This window comes from Cyanistes caeruleus, chromosome 5, assembly GCF_971803275.1.
Source record: "Cyanistes caeruleus chromosome 5, bCyaCae1.hap1.1, whole genome shotgun sequence".
NCBI lineage: Eukaryota > Metazoa > Chordata > Aves > Passeriformes > Paridae > Cyanistes > Cyanistes caeruleus.
The window spans coordinates 33,493,913-33,520,186 of record NC_141705.1 but is presented as its reverse complement, the minus strand read 5'-3'; the positions used below and the strand labels follow the sequence as shown (position 1 = coordinate 33,520,186).

The 26,274-nt window shown below is 34.4% G+C and overlaps 1 protein-coding gene across 15 annotated transcripts in view; it reads left to right on the top strand.

Moving 5' to 3' along the window:
* Positions 1-26,274, top strand: part of TENM3 (teneurin transmembrane protein 3) — an 843,796-nt gene that overhangs the window by 27,456 nt on the left and 790,066 nt on the right. For 10 of the 15 annotated variants that reach the window (XM_086889918.1, XM_086889907.1, XM_086889901.1 and 7 more), the window contains exon 2: positions 18,443-18,608. The gene's annotated coding sequence lies outside the window, so the exon portion shown is untranslated. The remainder of the gene's footprint in view (positions 1-18,442; positions 18,609-26,274) is intronic. The other 5 variants (XM_086889906.1, XM_086889899.1, XM_086889909.1 and 2 more) reach the window with 1 other exon arrangement.

The window sequence follows — 26,274 nt, the reverse complement described above, 5'->3', positions numbered from 1 at the left end:
ACAATGTACTGTAGACAGTATTATTCTGCCCATAAAGCTAGGATTTGACTGCTTTCTGTACCCTAAAAAAGGATGAGAACCTTAGCTACAGATGTCCAGGCACACAGTGGTTTTCTCTGTTAAGTTCATGAGTTAGCAATAATCACATTGACACATGTTCAAAAATAGGAATATGGTTGAGATTTTTGAAATTTTAAGGTGTTTAGAAGGGTTACTGTAGTTTTTGTGTGCTTTAACTGTGTCTGTAAAGCATGCTAGTAGAAATAACTTCAAATGTTCAGAATAGTTGCTATTTGAAAACTTTCAGAAATAAAGGTTACAGTATGACTTTTTTTCTACTTAACTTCCTGACACTCTTTAACCTTCCTGTCTGTTAAACTAATAAATATACTGATCTATTAAGCAATTAGCAAATGGAACTTTAAATGTAATAGGACTGTGGTCAATATTTTGAAGGTGCAAGCCTAAATTTTCAGTCTCTGAGGAATGTCAATGAACTGGAATCATAAATGTGTTTTTAAAGCAAATTTCTTTCTTTTCAGCCAGAGGAAAATGTCAGATCAAAATAGTATGAAATATTCTCCTGATAGCTACATAGAACCTTAGAATTGTTTAGGTTGAAAATAACCTTTAATATCATCAAGTCCAAAATTATCTCAGCAGTGCCATCTTCACCATTAAACTGGGTTTCCAAATCTACAGCAGGAATGGTAATTCTATCACTTGTCTGGACATACTGTTCCAATGCTTAACCATCCTTTCAGTAAAGATTTTTTTTCCTTATATCTCTTCTAATCCTCCCCTGATATAAATTCAGACCATTTCCTGTCATCCTGTCTTCTTGTTACCTGGTAAAAAAGATTGACACCCACATCACTACAACCTCCTTTCAGGTAATTGTAAAGAGCATAAAGTCTCCTGCAAGCCTCCTTTTCTCCAGGCTAAACAATCCCAGCTCCCTCACCCACTCTTGATAACACCTGTGCTCCAGACAATTAAGCAGCTTCATTTCCCTTTACTGGAGCTGCTCCATCACCTCAATGTCCTTCCTTAATTAGAGGCCCGGAACTGGACACGGCAGTTGAGATGTGGCCTCACCCGTGCTGAGTACGGGATAAGAATCATTTCCCAAGTCCTGCTGGCTGCCCTTTTTCTGATACAGTCCAGCATGCCATTGGCCCTCTTGGCTGCTTGGAGACACTGCTGGTTCATGTTCAGCTGTTGTCAAGCAGCAGCACCAAGTCTTTCTTCACTGGATCACTTTCCAATCACTCTCCCCTCACCTGTAGGGCTGCGTGGGGTTGGTCTGACCCAAGTGCAGGACTTGGCGTAGCAATAGTAATAGCAACATACCCACTTCTGTGCAGATTGAGGTTATCTTGTCAAAGACAGAGAGAACTATTCTGTTCTCAGTGTTATACTTAGATAATTTGTCATTAATAACATCTTCCTTTCTTCACCAAACAAAATATTGTTTTGATTTCTATGTCATGAAAATTTCTGCAAGCCACATCTATGGACTTGTCCAGCATTAAGGAATAATGAGCTTAGAGCTGGAGCAGTAAACCTGAGTATTTATATGGAAACAGTGTCCTGTAAAATCTAGTTTAAATTTGTACTTATTGCAAATGCTTGGGAAACTTCATTGTTATAATATGCTACAAAATCCAGAATTTATAACTCTGGTATTGCCTATTTTTTTCCATTTCTTTGCTTTTCAGCCTGTATTTTTCAATGGATGCTAAATTTTCGGTATTTCTCTGTCCCTCTGGAATTCACTGGTTCTAGAGTATAAAGGGGGTGGTTCGATGCAAGAATGTTTGTGTTATTTCCATTTTAAACAGAGATTTCCAATCAGCACCTGCAGATGGTGTATGCATTAGTTTACTCTGCATGCTACCCAGGAAGTATAGTCTAATGATGGTTTTGATTGAGTAAACATTTTCAAGTAAGGTTTGTTGTATATATTCCCAGTGCTAAATGAACAAAACAAGTTAATCACTCTGGCACCTCTTTTCTTGTGAAGCTAGATTTTCTGAATTTTTTTTAATTCTTTTTTCATTCTATAGCTCTGCTATTCACACTGTTCAGAATGACATACACATTTGTAAGTAAAGAGGATTATTTTTTGTTATTTTAGCTATAAAGCACTTTTATCTAAAAATAAGTTTCACCTAAACATATTGTGATGGCATTGTCCCTATAAATGTGAGCATTGATATTTATGAATCTTGTACATAGCAAAGATTATAAGAGTTCTCACCAGGAATGTGTTACAGACTTTTTTATAAAATGTTACAAAAAAGTACCCATTCTGTTAGATGAAACCATTTCAAACTTCTTTTATTACTTGAAGACATAACATTGTCTTTACAGATCTTTTGAAGGCAGGATTTTTTTAGATAGTTGAAAAAATTCTTCCAATATTTGAAAAGATCAACTAAAAGAGATGGCTGGTAATAGAACTTCAGGGCAAACCCCAAGAGGGTTTTGATCCACAATCCCTTAAGGTGTGGTACATTTGTGTTTTCATTCATACCAGTGCCTTCAAATACTTGGCAAGTTTGAAAAATATGTGGGTTTTTTTTTTATTTCACACTAAAGGTCTCATTCAGAGAGGCACTGTACAACAGTATATCCTCTTTATGTTGCTCTTCTTGTGAGTCAAGAAATGGTATGGCCTAATGAGGTGCTACATAGGTTATCAACAGGATTGTAGGATGCACATCAATAGCTTTACATCAGAAGAAAACTTAAAAGACTTAAAAGAAAAAAAATTAGGTGAGGAGTTAGTGCCATATGATACCATTTTCCAGGAAGAGAAAGTTCAATAATAATACCAAATAAAAAATAACAAATAACAAAAGTAAATTCTTAAAGAGGTATTGTGTTCTTTCTGATTCATTTATGATTACTAAAGAAATTATTTCATCAATTAAATATTTAGATATTTCTGTGATCTTCCAAGCTAGCAAGTATTTTTAAGAAACTTAAAAATAATTCATTTGAAGTAGTGTATGTGACTATTTTCAAAAGACCTAAGGAAAACAGTAATTTTTATGAAAAGCAATAAGCATAGGTTTAATATTTTAAATCTTTTGATATATGACCATGATCGAGCAACAAATTATCACGTGTGATATATGTATGTTGTTTATTGTCACTCTGCATATTCTTCAAAATTATTTATTTCTGTGGGACACAGATGTCTGTATTTTTGCTTATTTGGCATGGACACTTGTCAATTAATTGGAGTTATTCTGTAACACTGGAATATAATTTTCTGCTGCTTTTAATTAGTCTTTAATACTGTGTAACCTTAGGTGACATATCAATTTAAGATTGAGCTTAGTCTGGTAGTTTGAAATCAAATGTGATCTTTTATAATTAATATATTTTTAGGTAGAGGAAAAAGTAACAAGGATTAATAAATCATAAGGTTCCTCTTAATGTTAAACAAATCTAATCACACAGCTTTTAGACCTAATACTTGATGAAGTCTTACATTGTAAAATATATACTGAGGCAGACTGGTTTACAATTAAATGCCTGAAATGATATCATGAGATATGACATGTTAATGTATAATTTTCACCATACCCCTGTCCCCTCTTGCAATTGGAAACTTTTCACTGAATTATTTGATTTTCTAAGTAATGAAAAAATTGATTTCTGATTATGCAGTTTAGGAAGAATCTAATGTTTCAATTGCTGCATCTGAAAATACAGCTATGATGAAAATACAGAGTGATTTGGTAAAATACGTACTTGCATTCTGTCAGGATAGCAGTAGGACCGTGTCTCTCCTGATACATCTTTGCAGTTTAGTTATAGGAAAAACTGAGGTGTACAGCATAAGCACATGAAAAACTTACAGTACTGAGATCAGATCAAAGTTCTGTCTTGAACAATGTTGTGTTTGATCAATTATGAAAACCTATAGAATAATATGGAAACATGCAAGTATGTATCTATAGCTCCATGCCTCCTTCCACTAGGTGTCTGAATCCACTTCCAAATTCACTGCTAACTGTTTTTCTATCAATGGGTCTAATTCATTCACAGTCTAATTTTTTATGGGATTTTAAGTTTTTGGTTGTTTTGAGTGTGTGACCCCCTAATTTCATTTAAATTCCCTAATATTTGTATTAGAAAAGGCAATGAATTGTTTTGCTAGATGACTTTCTCCACATCACATATGAATTTCTAGATAGCCGTCAAGCAGATTCCAGATCTACAATTTCTAGGCTTACGAGTTCTGGCAGGCATAGTCTGTCTGATTCCTTTCAGTTACAGGTAGTTACTGTAATCTGAATTGGAAATAGCCTATTGTAGTGCCTGAGGCCATTAAAACTAACTTGAAAATCTTCATGAAATCATAGAAGTAGTTTGGGCTGGAAGGGACTTTAAAAAGTAATAGTCTAACCCCCCCTGGAACAAGCAGGGACATTTCAGCTAGATTTGGTAGCTCAAAGCCCATCAACTTGGCCTTAAACACTTCTAGGGATGGGCATCTAGCACCTCTCTGAGTAACTTGTTCCAGTGCCTTACCACCCTCACAGGAAAGAGTTTCTTTCTAATATTGAATTTAAATCTGCCCATCTACATTTTAAAGCCATTTCCACCTTGTCCCTCTCATTACAAGCCCTTGTAAGAAGGGCTCTCTCTCCAGCTGTCCTATAAGCCCACTTTACATACAGAAAGGTTGCCATGAGGTCTCCTGGGACGCTTCCCTTTCCAGGCTGAACAACCCCAGTTCTCTCAGCCTGGCCTCTTAGGTGAAGTGTTCTGTCCCTTGGACCATTTTTGTGGTCTTCCTCTGGATCTGCTTTTGTGTGCTGAGGAGTTCAGAGCCTGATGCAGCATTCCATGCGGTGTCACACGAGGGCAGAGTAGAGGGGTGCAATTACTTCCCTTAAGCAGCTGGTCATGCTCCTTTTGATGCAGCCAGGATATGATTGGCTCTCTGAAAGTGCAAGAGCACATTGCAGTCTCATGTACAGCTTTTCATCCACCGGCACCCTCAAGTGCTTCTCAGCAGGGCTGCTCCCCACTCCACTACTACAGCTAGCTGTGCTACTTTTCCAGGAGATGTTGAGGTGGTTGAAGTCCCCTAGCAAGAAGAGAGCCTTTGAGCCTGATGCCTCCTGTAGCTAGAGCAGGAAGGCTTCATCAACACTCATCCTTATCTGGCAGCCTGTAATAGACATCAACCACAAAGTTCCCTTTGTTGCCAGTCTCCAATTCAAGAAGACATTGCCCAATGAGAAATACAGTGTTTTGATTCGGTTACTTTGCAAAGTATTTCACCTTGGTTGTGTTCACATCAGATCAGGATTAAAAGAAATTACTCTAAATAATGACTTCCCGTGAAAGATTTTGTTTTGTAAACCATACTCTGGTAAATAAATAAGTCTTCAAAGGAGAACTTTTGGAGAACCAGAATAGATTTGGAAGTTTCCAAGAGGTTTTAGATCTAAAGAAATAAAGACATATTTCTGTCCCTCAACTGTACATCAAGACTGCCATACAGATGCACAGGCCCTAATAGTATTTATCACAAACTGTGAAAGGAACACTCAAACTATGTGCAGAATATTGAATACACACTTAAATTCAAAAGCAGTATTGGCATTTTACTTGCATCCATATGCATGCAATTTTTTGTATTTGTATCCATATATAATATGTAAAAATATGTAAAAAAATATGTAAGTTGGAATGTTAAATCTTTTTGTGATTACCCTTAGAAATTCAAATTTACCTTACAAAGGACCATTTCTTACCTACTTGTAAAAAAAGCCATCCTTGTAATTTTTTTAATAGTGCTGGCTTTGAAACTTGATATCACCTCAGAACACATCTAATACCATGCTTTATCAGTTGTTGAAGTTAACTTCATCCCCGGGTCTTGGAATGCTTTTCAGAACAATGTTTCACATTTCCTCTAAATGATAATAGTTTTAAATGTAATCATTTATTTAGTGATAAATATAATTTGCTGTTAGAAATGTATTTGTACTTCCAGTTTGAAATATTAATAGATTAGACTTGATGATCTCAAAGGTCTTTTCCAACCTAGTTCATTCTGTGATTCTGTAATATTTAGGAGTGCATATAATAAATTGCAGTCAAAGCACATGAGAGTACTACTAATCATATATATATATATATAAAAATAAATAAAATAGAGGTAGGAGTTATTAGAGCTGCTTCATTTCTGTCTGTATTTATCTTAATAAGCAAGTTAGTTTAAGAGTACATGTGTTTTGGTTCCATTTCAGTGCAGCTGTACAATTCAGAAGAAATTGCTTCTGAGTTGCTGTTCATGGGTTGTGATGCTAATCTCACAGCTGTGTCTCTAGCTGTGAGTACTTGTAAACCTCACAGGCTGTAGTAAAAAGAGTAAGCTGGAGAAGTTAGAAATCAAGAGAAAACTGGCAGATATGATGTATTATATGGAATTACACCAGTCAAAAGATTTTGTATGAAGGAGAACGTCATGCATTTGAAATATATGTTGGTGTGTGTGTTGTTCTTAGGAGGTATGTGCCACACACTAGATACAGAATATTTTTTAATAATTGTTTGATAATTTTGATAATAATTTAATAGAAAATTATTAGGGGCAAGTTTGCCTAGATCTTAAATGAGTTCCCATTTTTAGGAAAAATATGGATTTTTTCAATCTGAGTTCATCAGCAAGGGGGAAAGACTCTGATACCCTGTCTGCTAAAAATGGTTGCAAATGGTTTTGTACTTGGCTAGAAGAACTAAGCTGATCTTAGTGAATAAACTGGGAGTTCTGTTCTTTTAACCTATGAAGTCATGAAAAGTGTTTCTGTGCTTTAAAGGTGTGCATTAAATCCACCACCATATTTACAAATTGCAACCCAAGAAATAGCTTGAAAGTTCTTATCTTATGAATATGCTAGAAAATACAGTTTTGGGTTCTTTTCCATGCAAGAAATAGTGATCAAGCTGCATGTGTAGCTGGCTGAAGAATTTAGTGATCTTTCTTAAGTTCATCATCAATATCTACAGCATGTTATAAAGGATCTGAATTATCATGTATGCACTAATTTTTCAAATTAAATATTTAAAGTATTTGTGCAAATAATTTTTTGTTTGTATCCCATTTATATTGTCTTTAAAATACAGAGTTTTCATTGTGTGTTGGATTTCAATTGCCCTGATTCAACATATGTAAGCACGTCTAGCCTTCCATTGAATTAAGAAAGACATAGTATTATCAAACTTCTATGCATGTATTATTTTAGTAAAATGAGGATTCTGTTTTCATGGCTATTATGTAAAATGTTAAAAGAAAAAGTAGTTCAAGAAACTGTTTGAGTGTTAATATAAATATTGCAGTATTGTTCTGAGTATAGAGAAGTACATATGAATTAGCCACTGAGAAATTCAGCTTCATGTATGGTATGGAATTTAATTTAACAATCTCTGTGTAATAAATCATATAAATCATAGGGACCTTTTTGTATTTTCAGCATTTTTTTCTGTAATTTGTTCTTAACACTACCTTGCTCGTGTATAACCTAGCCATTAGGTTGAGATAGTACACTGTGCCAATTTCTTCTTCAGTTGAGGGCTGTGATGTATAGTCAAGCTGTGAGGAAAAGCAAAAAATATAACAAAATAAAAATGAGACCAATTGAAAAACTGCAATGTTTTGGGTCTTAACTTTCTAAGTAAAGATACAGTATATGATTCTGTAAAACAGTCTTAAAAATTGTAGTCTTTATTAAAGTTGGATTCATCTCTGCCTTTTCTGACCTGAAATATTTTGACAATATGCACACATCATAATTTTTTTTTTCTTGCAAGTACTTATCATATTCTAAAACTTTAGCAAAAGGAAACACTGCTAACATAGATGGATGTCTGAGTTTGTACATGAAACTTTTCTACTTTCAAAATCAGAATTGTAATGGTTAAATACATATTGCAGTTTAGTGACATATGTGACTATCTGGTAGTCTCTTTCTGTTAGCTTGTTTACTGATTTTCTTTCTTTCTCCACAAAACCCAAACAGTTTTTACTGCTTTATAGAGAACTTTCTCTCTGCAGCACTGCACAGAAAGACATTTCATCAGCTGTGAAGAAGGAGACAGGAATATCAGATATTTAGTAGCTAGAATGCAAGAAATGAAAAAAACACCCCTAGAATGTTAGAATTCTAGCATAAAATGGTCTATGTACTTTTTTATTTCCTGTATTGCGACATTCAAGGGATGTAATACTTAAACTACGTTTTTTGATACTTCTATTGGTTAAATAAATAAATGCATAAAATCTTGATAGAGCTAATGCAAAACTGCCACTGTTCTCAGACTTCCATGTGTAAGCAGCACCCAAGGTGCTTCAAAAATATAACATTCTGTGTCAAAATCAAATTCTTTTAATAATCACCAGTGTTCCGTCCTGATGCCATATTTTGGCTGTCTCTAATTCATGAAAGACAATTTCAACCAGCACAGACTACTTTAAAATACGCTTTATACTTAGTTTAATAATGTGATGTTAGTTTTCAAACATGTGCTAGTTAAAAGAAATGCAGATATTGAAAATTAGTAACTTGGGATTGTGTTCAAAACTTGTAATTTTACAGTACTCTGTATCACATGAATTGACCTCTTCCATGGATATTGCTGTGCTGAATGAGAACGTTTAACTAAGAGGTAGCAGTTATTCCCCTTCACGGACAACACTAAGTTGGTTGGGATTGTTGATCAGCTGGATGGTAGAAGCACTCTACAAAAGAATCAAAACAGCCTGGATCAATGGGCCAAGGTCAATTGTATGAGATCCAACAGGGCTAGGTGCCCTAAATTATGTTTAACCTGAAGAAAAGGAGGCTCAGGGAAGACCTTATCACTATCTATAAGTAACTGAAATGAGGTTGATGTGGGGTAGGGGGGCTCTGTGTCTTCTCCCAGGAAACAAGTGACAGGATGAGGAAAAATGTCCTCGAGTTTCACCAGAGAAGAGGGATTGGGTATTAAGGGTAATTTTTTCACAGGTAGGGTTGTAAAGCATTGGGGCAGACTTCAATGGGAAGTGGTGGAGTCGTCATCCCTGGCAGTGTTCCAAAAAATGGTGGCTACAACTTGGTACATGGTTTGATGGTGAAGGTAGTGATAATGTTTCTAGGCTGATGTTTGGACTTAATGATCATAAAGGTCTTTTCCAGCCTTAAGGGTTCTACGCTTCTAATGCTGTGAATGCAGGTGATGAGGTGACTTTGGCAGTTGGACACACTATGGACTTCTCTTTTCTTAAGATTTTCAGGTATACCTGGACTTGTTTTTATAGTCCTTATTTTCTGTTGGTTTGGTAAAATACAGTTAAGCACATGTTCTTTTTGACAAGTAGTAAAGTAATTTTGTAAAGTGAAACACAGGGCAATGGACATTAAATCACAGATACATTGCTGTGTCCTGGAATACACAAAGGTCAAGTACTGAGTCTTAAATAATTTTGTGAAGTGGGATAATGAATTGTGGGAGAGTGCAACTTTTCCAACTACTGCACTCAGCTAGAATGTAATCTGGAGAGAGAACTCATTCCTGCTGAAAAAGATCCAACAATCTATTGAGATTATAAATTTGTTTTTAAATTACTACTCCTAAGGAAACTTGGAATTTCAATTCCAAATCCTATAATAAGAACTGGACTGAGGAATAATACAGATCTATAATCATAAAGTCTGATTCCAGTACTTCAGAATAAAGAAGAATTTTTCTAACTTCATGTGGATTTAAAGGTTTAGTATGATGAGCTGAACAGGGAAAATGAGCAAACAGTAGTTTGACAATCGTTTAATGCTGTCATTTTGGAAGTAAAATATTCCATTTTTTTTTTCTGGTTCATAGAGACTAACTACTAGCAAAGTTTGTTTACCTTTTAATGTACAAAATCTCAGTTGCTTAGATAAATTAAAATTAGAAAATATGGACAGTCTACAGCAGGTTTCTTAGGGTGCTAGTCTCTCCACTTTGATCCATTTTATTCTAATAGCCCTGTCATGATTTATGAACCTGAAAAAGGGGAGAATGTAACCAACCTGCTAATGCTAAGTATTTTCTCCCTAGAACAAAGAAGAAACTAAAATTACACTTTTTTCTACTCTTGGCGTAGAATGTACCACACTACCTCTTACACAATCAGCTTCATGAAAATAAGAAAAAAATCAGGATCTAGATAAACTTCAGGAAGTTGTAAAGAAAATAAGGGAATTGAGTGAAGAAATCAAATGCTAAAAGAAACATGCTGTTAGCTATAAAGAGCAGTCTAATACTCAGAAAAATAATAGTTGATATCTCAGTCTAAATCAAGCTCTTAAGGGGATTGAAACCTGATATAGAAGCATCTATGGTGCCTAATAGTGTAAATAGAAATCATGCCTCACAATATATATGCCTGGTGCCTTTGAAAATGAGTCTTTTTAGAGTGTCTTTAATATATTTTTTTTTTTTCTGCTGTCGTCTTCTTCCTTAAGAAAGTTCCTCCTGTCTTAGGAAATGACATTCTATAAATGAATCTCACTGGTCAGGATTAATTTCCAGTATTAAAGAATGTATTAATAATCCAGAACAAGTCAGTTGGGTGGTTAGAACATTCCCTCTGAGTTTTCACCTGTGCTATTTATTGCCAGTTATATACATTTATTCTCACACCTTGAATTTAGTTTCTTCCCCAGTTTTTGTTTAACACTATGGATAGTGATTATATTCTTTCTCAGATTACATTTGTGAAGGCTAAACAGAATAAATATTTTCAACCTTTTCAGTTCATAAACACAATGCTTAATGCATACATTCTGCTTGTTAGTTCATATGTGCATGACTCTGAATTTTGCATTTTTACATTTGATTTCATTTAGTTATGTTCTGTTAATGTAGTTGACTAACTCATAAAGCATTTCCTGTAAGAACTTTCACTGTTCATATATGTTGAAAATAAAAAAGTTTTGTAAATTGCCTACACTGATACATTCCATTCTACCTGACTCATTAGGTTTTTACAGAAGTTCCACCTCATTTAAAGAGCTCCACTAGAAATATTCCTTCAAACTCTAGCCAGATTCTTCTCTATATCATAATTCTCTGCACTCCCATCTTCACCTTAACTTTCTCTGAAGCCAATATGAAATCTATCATGTTTCTGGTTTAAAAATAAAACTATTTAGCTCACTTAGAATCTGTCATACTGCCATTACAGAAAACAGAAAATGGCAAATACGAAAAATCTCCTTTTGGTATGGTTCTTTTTTTCTTTTCCTTTTCCATTTGTCCTTAAATGTCTTTTACTTCAATATTTGCTGAAGTCTTGTTTCTTTCTACTTTCATCCCAAAACTGTAAATAAAATTATAGTAGTTTTCTTTCTATATTACAGTTATGGAGGTCCATGCTGCTGAATTACTCTTTAAACAAGGAGCTTATCAATGCTTGTGTTTCATGATCCCTACTACATCTGTTGACACTAGATAAAAATAAACAAAAATATATACTCTATAATAACATAGTACTTAGATTTAATATGCTTTATTTAGAAAATTATTTCAGGTTTTATACACTTTCTAAATGAAAGATTATTTGAAGAAGTGGATTTTGAATAAGAACCGGATGCCAACCACTTGATGTGTGGCAAATGGGTGAGCTGAGGCTCAAGGCTAATCCCATGTGCAATGCACACTGAACCCTACAGAGCATCCACTCTGTATGCATCCATTCATCATGGATCACAGAACCCTCCAACCCCTACGAAGAAAGTTTTGACTAAAACCTCACTGTACATGATGTTTGTTTCCAATTATCGCATACAACATAACATGAAGTTATGACAACCGCATTACCATTATAGTGTGTCAATAAATTATATGCTGCCATATAATCAGGCATATGCATACCTAAAACAAAGCAGCAAACTGAAATGAAAACAAAATAAATGCCAAAATAATGCCAGTGAGACTCTACCACATGTAAATCTGAGCAAGTTATTTTGTGGAAATACTCTCAAAAGAAAATGTGTTTACCATGATCTGTGATTGATTTCAATTTGTGCTTGTAACTAATCCACTCGTACTGCAGCCAGTCTTACGTACTTAGTGACTAAGCGTTTTTTTTACATTAAAATCTGTTCTACCACCTAAGCCCCTAAACAACATCATGAACTTGCAGGATTTTTAAGGGCAGATACGTGGTTCTGCTTTATGTTTATTCCCTGTACAATTTAAAATCGATTTAAAACCCCAAAATTATCTTTCACTCAAATATGAACATTTTTCCTTTAAAATATAAGAAATATCCTAAGAGATACAAGAAATAACTGTTAAGAAGTCTAATTTTACAAGATATAACATTATATATCCTATGCATCTAGTTGGTGAGTTTATAAGATCAAAAGTATTAAACATACAGCCCTTAAAGCAAAGCATATCTATAAATGCATTATACAGCAAGTATAAGATTTGAACCTCTGAATTTTATTCTTTGTTGATTCTCTGGAACTTACATGATTACATGAAGAAGTTTCCAAACATCTGTCATTTGCTAAATTAAGATGGCTGGATTTCAAGAAATTAGAACAGTTATAGTTCAGTAATATGTGAAAATGCTGGGATTTAGGAACTGAGTTCTAACTTCTGTAAAATTAAAATTTACAACAAACCGCTTTAAAAAAAAATCACTAAATGCACTGTAGGTGCATAGGTATACTGTAGGTATACCATATATTTAATTTATTAATCTCAACTCAAGAAATTCACTTCTTTCTGAGTTCTAATGTGAGATATTACATGCTTTAATTTAGCACATACAGTAATCTTTTATGCTAACATATTTTCAATAAAAATGTTAGCACTGTAGTAGAAAATGTGATAATTTTAGAAGATGTTCCATTTTCTCCATAATTTTCTCCAGTCTTAATTCTATCTGCAGAGGTATTTCAGAATTCACCATTTTTATTGTGGTCCTATTTACATGAGCATGTAACAAGGAATTCTAAGAGTATGAAAAAATCAACATAAAGTTCTTGCTGATATAAAGAGTTTGCCTGTCATAACTGTGTCAGTTTCCTTTTCTGTTCTTAAGCACTGAGTTTGACAGATACACTCTGTGCCATCAGTGGCTTGCTCTGAACTGCATGTAGGTGAGGCTGCCACAGTAATTTGTTTCAAAGAACTTCCAAATTTAACAGCAACAATAGAATATATCCAGAAGAAAATATACTGCAATTGTGGATATACTTTAAGAACGACAGTGCTTGTTAATATATTCTAAGGAAAAAAATACAAAAATTTATTTTTTGTATTTGTATGTTCTTCTGTAAGTTGTTTTCCCATTTTGCTGTATTGTGACTATGAGAATGAATAGCAGTGTAGAGATTAAATGTGCAGGAATCTTTTACAATTGATTTTTACCATTTAAAGAACACTTATATAAACAGAGTAGATTTCATCTATGCATGACTCAGACTTATAACAGTGTTAATTTGGCCTTTTTCAAAGACTTTAAAATTCTGCAGTTAAAATGAAGTGGGTCCATTCTTACCTCGTTCTCAAGCTCCCATTTAAGAGTACAGCAGCAGGAATTAAGGGTCACGGGGCTTCTACACAACTGATAGGGGAGGATTACTCTTAAGAGAGTCAACCCAAAGAAAACACTAAATACATCAAGCTAGAATAGGAACAAGTTGCATTGACACAGACTTAGGTTTTTCTGCAAAGTGTTATTGGTTTTGTCTATGCCCTTGTGACAAGACCACCAGATTTTCTGTACTATGTATTTGCACCTCCTTCTGAAGAAATTCTTGCTTAATAGGTCCTCTATAAAATCATCAGAAAGATTTTGCTCAGAGATTTCTGTCATATCATTAACAGTTACTTTAAATACTGCAATTTTATATACAAACAGAATTGTCAGAAAAGAAGTAACTTTTCCATTTTCTACTCTAAACTTATTTATAAGATCTTGATCCTAGTAGCTGGATTAGGTGCACAGTAATTAATTTAGGGTCTATTTTATTGCTAATCTGTTCTCCTCATTAGCATCTACTATTATATCGTGCAAATAAATGCTAATTTCAATTTTCAAGTAATTTCGAGGACAATTTCTAATGTTTAAGATTTTTGTAGAGGCCATCATATTGCCCACATCCAAGAGGGATAGAAAAAAGCAAAGTAAAATACTTGTTGATTTTATTTCTTTTTTTGTGATTAATACCTGATATAGAACACTAAAATCAGTATTGATGTGGGAGATTGAACCTGTTTATAAGGTTCTGCTTGTATTTTTGTTTTTTTGTTTAAATCTATACAGCTTGTCATTAGATAGCAAATTTTACTAAAGAATTCCTTGCTGCTGTGTTTTAATCTCTGTTTTATGTCTATCATATAAACTTGTTTTGTTGTAATCACAGAATATATGATTGAACAGTACAGTCAAGAAGCCAAATGTCTGTATTAATATAAAGAATCAAGACACAGGAATAAAACAGAGGAGCATTCCAATCTCCAAAAACTTTAAATTCTGATGCACAATAACTTTTTACAGTGTTTTATAAAATGTCTTAGGATATGGAAATCAGGCTATTTTGGAGAAGAGAGAGGACAGCTGAAATAGTCTGCCTTGCTCTTCCTGTGACATCATAATTGGGTTTACATTTGCTTAGTCCCTCTTCTGAAATAGCACTACCTCAAACCAAATTATCAAGGCAACATCTGTCAACTGTTCTGTCTACAAAATACAGAGCTACTGGATCAAAACTATCTTGGAGAGCTTTACTATAGGTATGCTAACTTTCTGCCCAAGTTAGACATTAGTTTTATAGCATATGAGAGGTAGGCATTCATAAGCAACAAGTGTCATTTGAAGAAATAAATTACATGCATTAACCTCTTATTTGGCAATGATGTGAAAAGCAGGTTTTTTTCTTCACTGAAAAAGGTGTCTGAAATCTTCAAGACATATAAGAATGTAAGATATGTCTGTATAACATCACTGTCATAGTAACAGTATATGAGTGGGAACAAAGTTTGAATAATTTTTAGTTTATCACAGCTTTTTAAATAATTTTAACTTGGAGGAGAAAAAGGAATTAATGTGAATTTATTGTATTTTAAATTTCCTGTATTGTAAATAGTGTAAACATTTGTGTTCCCAAATGCTATAAAAATTATTTCAGCTTCTATTTAGAAAAAAAGAAATCAATAAAGGAAGTCAGACATAACAAATGAGACTTTCAGACCCAGTGACAATAGATAGACCTGGGTGCCTTATATTCACACACCTTTCAATCAAGTATTATGTGTACTGCAGTGGAATAAACTGAAAACACTCTAGCAGCCAAGTAGACTTTGATCACTTTTGTTCATAAATGTGACTGATATTTCAGTAGCCACTTTTTTCTAAGCTACTGATCTTCCCTAAACTTTACAGTGAGTGCTCAGTGAACTTAAAGGAGCCTTTACTCATTCTGCAAACAGACATTAAATTCTCATGCTGGATCACACTGTTTTTTTCTTAAATATCAGATACTGTCTCTTTGTTGCAGTTTTTGTTTCTTATGTTTTGTCCAATGTCCTTCACATTCTACAGAAAAAATTGTGGTGAAAGACGCATTCTTTTTTATAATCATGGTGCTTTCATTAATTCCGTTTTACAGCAGTAATGAAGTTTAAAAATACTAATTTGCCTACTTTTTATTTATTTATTTAATGTTTCTCATTCATTCATCTTTCTTGATGATTACTCCTTTGCTTTCTGCTGATTGCATGGCAATTAAGATACTGCATATAATTAAACATGATAAATACACTGTCATAAATCTCCCTAGTTTACTGAAGGGAAGGCTAAGAAGAGTTCACTTTTCTGTAATAAGGATACAAGGCCTAGTAGGGGCTGCCTTATTCTTTTGATTGTTTTTAATGATAAGACTGCGCCCATGTAAGCAATACAGAGGTAGAAATATATGAATAGCCTTTGGTCATGCTGCTCTTGTGCCAGGATGGTGTTTTACTGGATCTAAGATGTAACCATTATTTGTTATGAATTTTGTCTCAATTGAAGCATAATGGGTGGGCTCTGTGCAATCTGTGAAAGTTGTATGTTACACGTTCTGGGTGTGAAATGAAGTCATGTGGGACTGTGAGTGTTTCAAACCTGTTGATGTAATGTGAGATAACTGCAGAAAATAGAGAGGGTCAACCTTGGTCCACTGTTCTCTGTATTGCCTGTTTAGCTTGACCTCTGGAATGGGCTGTGCCATATGCTGCACTCAGGTTTAACATAAGAAAACCAAAAAACATAGGAAAAAATAATATCTGACTTGAAGAGTGTTACTTGAAGATGTAGTCAAAGCCCTAGTTTGCTGCTGCTAGATCTGCTTTGTCATTGCCTTTTCCAGTTGAGCTGACTGGGTCCTTTTTCTACCTGTCTACTAGGCAGAACTGTTGTTGACCAATGCAGAACACATACTGTGCTTCCCCCTCCGAGGATGAAAAGCAGCTTTGTTATCTGTGTTGTCTCAGGTCTCCCAGAGGCATCATAACTATCAGAGGCAGAGTACTACCCAGAAGTTGTGCGAGCAGTGCATCCTTGCTACACTGTTTTTGGCTTTTTTTTTATTGCTACAAGAATTGTAAATAATGTTCCTTAAAACATTTCCATCTCAAGCTTCTCTAGGGAAAAGCTCTAAAAAAATACATTTCATATGGTCATTATAGCCAGAAGTACCAGTTTTTAAAACACAGCATGGAGGAAACAGGTGAAAACTGAATCTTTTTGCTTTCAACAGAGAGGGGTACTGAAAGTCACTCTGAAAGAGATATTAAAAATAAAATTGGTTTAGATTTTAAGCTCTCTAGGAAGTCACCTTAGAGATGACTTTCTGAATTACTGTCTTGTCTCCTGCCTTCTTTAAGTTAATTTTGTATGATAATCCCTGGGATTCAAATCCAGGGAGATAGTTTTTTCATTTCTTTTATATTCATTTGAAATCATTAATTATATCTGCTCTTGCTCTTTCCTTGGCAACATCAAACATACATATTGTAACCAGTCATTACAATGTTTTACAGTAATAGTCATCACAGAAAATTACCATACTATGCATTATCGGATTTTTAAAAATTTGCAAGGTTGTGAATATTTACAGTTAATGAAAGAGGCTTGCCAAGAAAATACAAACACTTTGATAAGTATTTTCTTTAATTTTTAGGGGGTATATAAATAATGATTTTGAGAAACCAAGAATACTTTCTGCTTTGTTCACATTTTGATAGTATACTTCTCTTTGCTCTTTCAGTAATTAAGTTTTGTGACATTCCAGAAAGCATAAATCCTGCTGAGATGTTTAGGTTTGGTGCAAACTATTGATGTACTAACAAAAAAATCCCCAACATATATATGTATATATATATATATATATATAATAAACCCAGAATCATAACAAGCTGTTTTGCTTTTACCTTTGAAGGAAAATTGAATGGTAAAATAGTATGGCCTACTGTAACTGTTCTAGCCTTATTGTTAACTAGAACCTCCTTTTGAAATTCATTGCCTTCAATTACATTTTTAAAAGAATTTTAATTATGTGCCTGAAAAGAATAAAGATGCTTCAGGCTCCATTTGTTTATCGTGGAAGGCCTAAAAAAATGAGGACAGAGCTTCCCAGCTCATGCAGGGGTTGCAGAGAGAGAGAGATGACTTTTAATTCGACAAGTTCAGAGAGATTTCTTAGTTTGACGCGCACAGCAGGGGGTCTTTGAGCGCCTGGCAATACTTCAGCATTCTGAGCTTTGAAAGTCTTTCCCTGCAGCAGAAATTGTATCAAAAGCCAGTGATAATATTCCCTGCAAGGTAAAGGACCCTATTGAAGATTTCTAGAGCTGTTTATTTATTCATCACAGTTTTTTCTTTTAGGACGTATAAGACGTATAGGTAAAAAATTCACACAGATGCTAAGAAAATGAAATAAATTAAAAAAATAAATGGGGACCTCTCATTAATCCTACATTTTACCCTTAAGTTTTCCGTAGGCCACGTTCACCTATACAATTTCCTGTCATTCCCTGCCATATATTCTGCATGCAATCTTCACTTCAAATCTCAGCTTTTCCTCATATTTTATTAGAATTATAATTTTTGTCTGCCTTCTACCACCAGCTGAGCACATAAGATGTTTATGGCCATTTCTTTCCACTAAACCCTTAAAGTGATTGATTAATTTTATGGAAGAACATTTGATTTCATAGGGGTCTTTTTATTTTTAAAGTAGGTTTGAGATAGCTATTTCAAAGCCAATATTAAAGTGTCATTTATATTCCAGAGATCAGACATTTAATGTTTTGAAATTACGCTTATTTGAAAAGTATACACATGTGTTTTTATTTCTGATTTTGTTTTGTTTTGTTTCTGCAGCAGAGCTGGGACTGTGAGACTACACCAACCTTTCCCTTGTGTAATGTCAATGTCGGCTATCACTTTGGCAGAATCACCCAGCTCAGTGAAGACAGAAAACCCCTCCTTTCCTCCTGTTTTTTCATCTGCTGGTGGCATTCCAAGTGACCTTCCCTCATAAATATTGGTGAGTGACCACATGGGGAAAGCAGTTCCTTCGTGCAAAGAAACTTGTTTCAAAAAGCTGTGCTGACCTGAGGGGTTTCTGTTTTCTCGAAGTTTAAAAAAACCCCACATATGCAGATGTGCTTGTGGGGTTTTTTTTCCTTTCTCAAAATAATAACTTGAGTTATTTAACATCACTTACTTCTCTAGACTTATAAGCATTTTTAGAAAGCTATCATGTGCTAACTATTCAAACTATAAGAAACCAGCCTTTCAAAATACTATTTTGCAGAGAGAAATATTTCCTGAGAGCACACAAGATTTTTTCCTCTCTTCCTGTTACTTTCTCATGGCTAAGAGGTCTGGAATGCTATAAATTTCTCATAATACATGGCAAGATGAAAGTTTCCCAAGTGTAGGAATTAAAGAAGATAATTAGAGGCGTTGTTCTGGGATCCTTCTGGTTTGGGAAGTATGCCTAGAGTGAAATCACAGCACTGCAGAAATTCTCATACCTTCAGGGCAGTCCAGGGATGATGTCGTAACTGTAATAGTTCCATAAGGCTAAGTTACATCGTTCAGTACTGAAAAAACTTTTCAGGTCATTTGAGGCAATCACAGCAGATTTAACCTGCTTGAGGTGAAGAGAATTTTTCAGTCTCAAGACTATATGTGTAGATAGTGAAATAGTCACCCATGGCTCAGGAATAATTACAGTATCATAAAACATAACAATATAATGTACAGCAACAGATACAAAAAATATTTAACTTTGCTTAGAACACTTTGGAAGCTGTAAATAAGTGCAGGATCTAAGACTGCAAATTATTTAACTGTTGGTTACACGTATTAAAACTTAAGACATGGACAAGAAAAGTCACTTAGCTGTCATTCAGTATTAACTATGTATTGCAATTATCTCATATTCAGACAACACTGATGTATCATTTATGACCATATGAGAAGTAATGTTATTTTTTTTATTTTTTTTTTCTTAACCATATGGGTACTTGAAATATGTCAATTGAAACGACCAGAGCATCTTCAAAAGAAATATTAATAGGAGCTATGTCATCAGCCTAATAAAATAATGCCTTTTGATTAATGGAATATTTTCAGGAAAAGGAGAGGCTGCTGTAACTACTATATCTATCTCTCTACTTAAAAGTGGACAGTGGTGCTATTTATAAGTTCCTCAAGTATGTGTTAGAATTGTTACTACTTTCTGTGACTACTCATAATCAGGCCAAAACAAAGAGAAAGAAGAAGGAAAGAAATTAGTAGAATTCCATAAATGTGTATGCTCTATCAGTGTTCTCTCTTTTTTTAAGTATCAACTATGTGATGGAGTTGTGGGTACTTAGTAATTTGGGGATTTGCATTTGGGTACAGCTGAAAAGGTATCAGTGTCAGGAATGATTTTGAGGATTTGTGTGAATCTCTTAGAACTGAAGTAGGTCTTCAGTCGTGGATGGAATCATTGTAATAACAGTTTCAAAAAAAAGCAAAGTATGAATACACTATCTACAGCTTTTCATCTAGTAACATTGTGGTGCTCCAAGCCACATGCTGTAATATTTAGTTCAGTCATATATGATGGTAAGGTTGCATACCATTGAAAATATGGAGCAGTGAGAGAGCACTCATCTTTAAAGAAAGACCTTCTTTAACTCTGTTTCCATTTAAAACTTCTCTGTCAACTCATTTTTCATATACTTAGAGAATGTTTTATCAATTTACAGTAGCTTTATGGAATAACTCGCTGTTTGATAATACTATGATATTTTGCATATGTAACTGTTTTCTTTTAAAATGGACAGGACAGAACTATACACAGCCCAACAATTAAGGACCCTGATTTTCTTCTTCTTTCCATGCCAGATTCCAAGTGTAGGCATTTCATATAGACAGTTCGCAACTCATTATTTTTAGTTATTATGACATTTTTTGAAATTTTACAAGAGCAGCTGGTATACTAATAACAGGTAATTGGGTGATCATAAGTTCTGTTGGTAGCACAGCAACTGCTTTATCCTCAATAAGAGAGTGAAGCAGCTTTTTAGAAGTTAGGATGTTACCAGAAAGGATATAATCATTACCATTTATCAGTACATAACGTATCTGTTAGATCCAAAAAAGTGGCGTTTTTCACTTTTGACTATGTCCATGTTAGAAAGAAGTGACCAAGGATGCTAATATTTTTTAATATTATATTTTCCTGTTTTAATTTCTTTTTCATATGACCATGTGCTTTAGTGTGATCTACCAGATGGTTCTAGATTCAGCAATTCGCTGTCTCTATTGCATTTTGCACATATTTGATATTTTGTTCAAATTTGACATTTTGCAAAGGGTAAAGGGGCTTAATTTAAAAAAAATGAGAGTCATACAGTGATAAATATATTAAATATTGTATAAATATAAGTATTCCCTCTATGTGAAGAAAGTGGGATTAAACACATTTTGGTTTTAACCTATTGTGTCAGAGTGAGGTTAATCCACCTCTGAGTATTTTAAAGGTTTTTCTTAAAACCACAGATATTTATCAGAAGTTTGGAAAATAAACCAGTGTAAATTCTAGCACAGAACTTTTAGAGGCAAGTTTGTATCTTGGAAGCCTATAGCTCTGAACCTTTATGAAGACACTTCCATGCAGCTTGGTTCAAATATCCATTGAATGTGCACAGTGCATTAACTTCCAGAAATATAAACTGACATTACTCTTAAACAGTGTTTCTCTCCTGTAAGTAAATGACTTTTCTGTAAAATAATGCACATTTTCCTTTCAATTGATATGTTTTTTCTTTGTTTTGTTAGTTGTGTTTTGTTCTGGTTTTTTCTTGTATCTGAATTCTTAGGAATCTGATGAAACTGGGATCACAGAAAAGTTATGTAGTCTGCCAACTAGCAGATACATGGTGCTTAAGGAGGTAGAACTAATAAAGCCAACTCTCCTCTGGAAATCTTGTTTTCTTTGTACTCTAAGGTCACCAATTTCAACTGCAACCCTGATTTTCTTATTCCCCTTATTACCCTCTTTGCCTGAGAAACAAAAGAGCTATGCTTAGTATGCAGCTCCCTGAATGCTGAGTAGACCAGCCAGCTCCTATCCAGACTCCTGTCCCTGGGGATATTAATTTAGATTTCCTTGAAACTTTTAAAAGTCTTAATTATCTTTAAGACTTGGGGTTTTTTCTCCAATTTGCTTAACAGTTGATAATCAACCAGCTAAAAATTTACAAAGTGAAGGGACACAGGACATGCATACAGACTGCAGGTTTAGCCTTAGGAAAGGCTAAAATATACAGGCATTAAAAAAGATACGAGAAATAGCTGGAGTCCTCATGCTGAGATTGGGATTGAGAGACAGATCAATTAAAAAAAATGTTTCTGCAAGTGTTTGGGGTTTTTTAATTAAACAGCAAGTTTTTGTGAATGTTACGATGATTCTTAATTCCTTTTTAGATATTTAGTTTGTTCAAATACCAGCTAAAACAAATTGATTCTCTCTTTCCAAGGTTTTTAAATGTTTAAATGATTTACTGAGGTTTACTTGAGATTTTACAGTGATTAGTTATCTAGGTTGTTCCAAATGCTCATGTGAAAGTCTAATTAACCAATAAGAACTGAGAGGACTTGTTAGTGGCTGTTTGCATGAAATGTTCAGAGATAAACGATATTAAGAAATAATTCCAAGTCATACAAATATGAAGTCACAAAAATGCTGGTAAATACTTGAATAACATGTGCAATTCCTCAGATGTGTCATAAAAAAATATTTTTAGCACATTGTTGACAAAATAGAACAAATATGCACGCATGAAAATCATGAACATAAGTTATTCCTTTTCTAAGGTAGGTATAATTTTGATTATATGATTTGTTTGAGTACAAGGAAAACTTTAAAATCTGAATGCTGTTGTTATTTTCTCTAAGAAAGTATGAGGCAATCTAAGTTTACTCCTGTGTAAAGGAAGTAAATGAGAGGGCTCTGAAGAGATGCCAAAAGCCTTTTGAGTGACAGCATTTAGGAAGCACAAGTTATTCATGTGGTAATACTTTTCAGGTAATTCGGTAGCTGTCTGATCTGCTATTCAAACATCCAGGTCAAAGTTATTATGCATAAATTCCTATTACTTGGTTACAATTACACAGCAAAATCCAAATTAAGTCATTGTTATTCAGATATCTTTTTGCAAGAGGTGGGAAGAAAATATTTCATTAATTTCTCTTATTTGTTTCTCTTTTTCTTTCTATTTTATGTGAAAATAAATTGATTCTTAATTTTAGTCCGGACTAGATGCATTTTTAACTAAAGATTTGTACTTAAGAAACTGTGAATTTTATGATTTTAGGGCAACTGTAATAAGAGACTTGTGTATGAGTACCATAGAGAATGATGACATCACTTAGGTTTCAAGTATCTGCTACTTGGACTGTCACCCAACTCTGTATTATGTGATGTGAACTAAGTGACAAGTTTCAGCATAAAATGCTAAAAGGGAGTCATGCCCTAAGTGAGATGTGCCATAAATCTCATCATTTTGGGCTACCAAGAGGCATCTTTTTCAGAGCAGGAGTTGCAGCTGACTAGAAGTAGAGTAAATGTGAGAACATTCACAAGGTTAAGGGTGCCCATATTAATAACTAAAGTTTTAGCTTAGCTGCCATTCGTAGCCTTTGAATGTCCTTGCTATGTCAGTCTGTGTGTCTCTGGTGGCAGGCATTGGCTGTCCCACCATGGGGATCATGAGGGAAACAAGCTTCTGAACAAGTTCCATTTAGACACACAGTCTAGACACCATTCTTAAAGAAGTCTCCTCTGTTCATCACTAATGTTGAGAAACTTTAGAAAATGAAAGGGAATAGAAGGAGGGAACACAACTGCAGCCTTGTGGTTAGTACAGTCTCCATAGAGAAGAAGGGAGAGGTCCTAGTCCCAGTTTTAAGGACTGCTCATGCATTTTTTACTGAACAGTCATCAGAAAAAGACCTTTCAATTTAAGAGATTGACTTTTTGTAACAGAGAAAATGTTGACTTAACAAAGGTTACCTAAAACTCACATAAAATAGAATTAAGATTTTATTTGGTTATGTATGTTATAGATACAAGCCTTTGGAAGCAAATGCACTTTTTTCAACTTTGTTTTTTTGTGGGTTTTTTTTGTTTGTTTGTTTGTTCATTTTTTTAACTTTACTGGTAAGGAAAAAAGATACCTTCTATATCCTACAGTGCACTCTGCTTTACATGAATCCAGGGATTCGTGTCAGGGACATGAATCATTCAATTAGGGCTTCTTTCCTTCTGTACTCAATCTCTTTCTGTCAGATTTACAGCTTTTCTATTCATGCTTTTCTGTTTGCTTCACAAAATCATGATTTAAAGATATTCTGGACCCTTGACTGTGTAAGACTTAGTTAAAGAAACTTTACATGTACATTAATAAAGTGGTCTGGCAATAATCAGATTTGATATGAAGTAATTCCTGTGACTCTTTGGTGTAAATGATATTTCTCTTTTTGAATACATGGTAGTTATATATACAGAAACAGCAAAAAATATGTAAACAAATGGAATGCAATTATTAGGCAAAAATGAGGAATTTAAGGCCAGAGAGTTGCGGGTTTTTTTCAGGACTAGTTGTTGCTTTTATTCCTGGTAACTTCTGATTGACATAACCATTGCATTTCTGTTAAAAAAAAATGAATGGAGCATCAGTTTGCACTTAGACTTTTGAATCATCAGCGAGCTGTGACCAGCTGACAGCTACCAGCAACCAAACGGAAGGTTTGCCAGCCACCTACATCTACATTAATGAGTTTCTTGCACAGCTGAATATTCAAGCAGCCTAAAGCAGACAACAGAGATGAAGATATTTAAAAGAATTATATTCTTCTTTTAGTGTCTCACTTCAGCCACTTGCAAGGTTTACATGCTTAACAGTTTTATTCATCTCTGTCTCTGTTAGACTATACACAATTGTGTTACCACATTTTACTGTCCTAGCTCAGGAATTGAATCTAAGGCAACATTAGCACTTACAGGCATAAAGGACTAAATCATAAAAGTCTTACTCTCTTATGTTTCCACGGCAATATGTGCTAACAAATTTTCCCCCCAGTAATTTAAAGCATGAATTTAGGCATATCTGGAAATTTGATTTGTCTTCAATCAAATTCTCCATTCTGCTAATGCTAGATTTCTCTTATTTCCAATGCAATTCAGTTTGTGTGTGCTCGCACGGACTCTGTGGGCCAGTATAAAAGGCAAAATCAGACAGACACAACCAGAGCCAGATTCTGTCTTCGTGGCCAAGTGATAGGACAAGGGCTAATGGCTTTAAACTTAAAGAGGTTAGGTTTAGATTAGATATGAGGAAGAAACTCTTTACTGTGAGGGTGGTGAAGCACTGGAACAGGTTGCCCAGAGAGGTTATGGAGCCCACATCCCTGGAGGTGTTCAAGGCCAGGCTGGGTTGGGCTCTGAGGAGCCCGGTCTAGTGGGAAGTGTCCTGTTCATGGCAGCGGGGTTTGACCCAGACGATCTTTAAAGACCCTTCCAATCCAAACCTATTTCTATACCTTAGAAGAAGAAAGAAAATGGCTGTTTCCATCTCAGTTAATTTTTAAATATACTGACATGACAGGTAAATAAAAATTCAAAATGCATTTACACTAAAGATCTTTATCATATTAGCAAAGAAAACTTACGTTTTTGGTTGATGGAGTCTAATCAGAACCATATAAGTTTATAGACATACTTTATGACATATATATCAATTAAAAAGACAATAATAGAGAAATTAAGTAGGTAATTTTATGTCTTCAGGGCTAAATGTGCTATAACTCTGGTTTAAAGTTTTAAAAACTAGATACCAAATTTGAGCATGATTTTGAACAATGAGGAATCTATGGTTTATTTGTTTTCAGATTTGAAAATTCATTTAGTGCATGAAAAGTATCAAAACCATTGTTGAGTTTTGACCTCAGATGATACATTAGTGATTACATTCATAGCAAACTGAGGTCCCGGTCTTGAAGCCATTCTAATTCCTTAAAAACTTCCATGCAGGCAGAATAGTTTTCAACTTGAGGGTGGTTATAAAGGCAAGGCCTTTGCTCTACTGAGAAGCGCCCTTACTGTTTTAGGGCAGAGCTATACCAGGGGAATACTGAGGTCAAACTAGCTTCAGGCATTGATAAACGCTAAGTTCCCAGCAGCTCCACACTTGCAAGATGTATTTTCCTATCCAAATGTTTCTTTACTTTCTATCAAGAGAGAAACTGGATTCAAATAAATGCACACCTTTTTTTCCAATTTTTAAAAAATATATATATATATATATACTAGAAAGGCCAACCAAAAAAAAATATTTCTCTGAAAAACTCCATAAATGTTTTATTTAACTGTCGAGTTCTTACTGTATCCTTTAAAAAAGAAATTAGCTGCTAATATCCTGGGAAATATTTGTGTTAAAGGTCATATTAAACAAAAGTCAAATCTAGACTATCTGAGAAGTCTGGAGAAGATGTTTAATGCAAATTTTTTTGTGGAAAAAAGATGTGTGTCACTGCAGGTCATCTCTGAATATTCTTGTTGGGGTTTCTCTGTTGGATATGCAATCTCAGCTAAATGTTTTGAAGAGGAGGAATCAAATAAATTGCCCTATTTTGGGTCTTTCTCATCT